Source organism: Cariama cristata, unplaced genomic scaffold, assembly GCF_000690535.1.
Source record: "Cariama cristata isolate BGI_N322 unplaced genomic scaffold, ASM69053v1 scaffold26190, whole genome shotgun sequence".
NCBI classification, from domain to species: Eukaryota; Metazoa; Chordata; class Aves; order Cariamiformes; family Cariamidae; genus Cariama; species Cariama cristata.
In genome coordinates this window covers 1,545-3,027 of record NW_009593375.1, presented here as the reverse complement: position 1 = coordinate 3,027, position 1,483 = coordinate 1,545, and the positions used below count along the sequence as shown (strand labels likewise).

At 63.1% G+C, this 1,483-nt stretch overlaps 1 protein-coding gene across 1 annotated transcript in view; it reads right to left on the bottom strand.

Annotated features, from left to right (window-relative positions):
- Window positions 1-1,483, bottom strand: part of ABCG4 (ATP-binding cassette, sub-family G (WHITE), member 4) — a 7,376-nt gene that overhangs the window by 5,445 nt on the left and 448 nt on the right. The gene's annotated exons all lie outside the window — the stretch shown is intronic.

Here is a 1,483-nt window from a genome sequence, read left to right as displayed (position 1 = left end):
CCAGCCCCTCTGGCTTCTCCATCCCCAGGACAGGGGGTCCAGCACCGCCAGCTCCCGGTTCCTCCTCTGCACCCCTCAGAGTCAGGCACCCTACATCCAGGAGCTGACCCCGCTGGCGGAGGGGCAGCGAGGGCTGGGAGGGGAGGCCAGGGGGCTGTGCATCACGACAGCAGAGCGAGCATGCCTGGCAGCCCCCCCGGCACATCCCAGCACCACGCACACAGCTCCGGCACCGCGCATGCTGCTCACGTCGGCGCCACTGCAGCTTGCGCAGCGGTTACTTGCGTTCATTGACTGCCAGTAACCTCCTGCTTCAGCACAGTCGGGCAGGCTGGCCGGGTCCTGGGGGCTGTGGCCAAAGGCACCAGGAGGTTCCCCCCAGCTCCTCCACCTGTGCTTGGCCTGGAGGAGAGGGGAGTCCCTCTCACTGCCACCCTGGGATCTCAGCACCCCTCTGCACGCTCCTATTCAGTCCAGCTGCCGGAGCCTTTCTCTCTCCCTCCCTGCAGGGCACTGGCCCACTGGCAAGCAGCTGGTCCCCAGGACTCCTGCGTGCTACAGCACACTCTGCCCTGCGGAACCCATGGTTGTGCCATGGCTCCTCCTGGGATGCTTCCTCAGCATCCCAGGCAAACAGGTAGATCTCATCCTGGGGGATGTCGGGGCTGCTCTCGTTTTTCAGTGCCTCATTTTCCCTATCCACAGAGCCTGGTTGAGGACAGGATCAGAACCCTTATCCCATGCTCCTGGCTGGCAGAGCATCCCACTGAGCAGCCCTGTGCCCTCGGTCTGCTCACCCCAGGCCCCCTGCTCATCCCTGCCTGCCTTCCCCTTCTGCAGATCAGCTCCCCCTCCATCTCATGGGGCTGCCTGATTGGCATTCCATTAACTGGGAGAGCTAATTAGAGCAGACTACCACCCACCAGTCACCATCTGCCTCCCCTCTCCCCTCCCTGAGCTCTTGGCCAGTCACACACAGGAAAGGGGACCCTGGCCTCAGCTGCTCAGGGAGCCGCTGGAAAGGAAATCCCCCGCAAACCACACATATTTTCCTCACCGGGCACCCCTTGGGGTCTCCTGCTATCAGCACATCATACACAGCCATCACACACCAAACAACAGTGCTGGGGAAACTCATCCATCCTGGGTGCCCCTGAACAAAGAAATCTGCCCCATCTTCCCCGTGCAGCCCTGGCCAGAGGCTTCCCTAGCCAGAGGCTTCCCTAGCATGCGATCTGCTTTCCTCCAACATTCCACAGCAGAGGCACGCAGCAGCTGCTGTGGGACAGGAGCCTGCCCTCCACCGATGGGCACCCAGCAAGGACAGCCAGCCACAGCACGGCTGCAAACAGCACCTGGTGCTCAGACAGAGCACGGGGCTGAACAGCCCAGCCACCCAGCAAGCCCCCACTGCTGCAGGGGACAGCAGGGCGAGCATCTCCAGCATCTCCCGCTGTGGGTCCCTGTGTGCAGCCCCACTGCC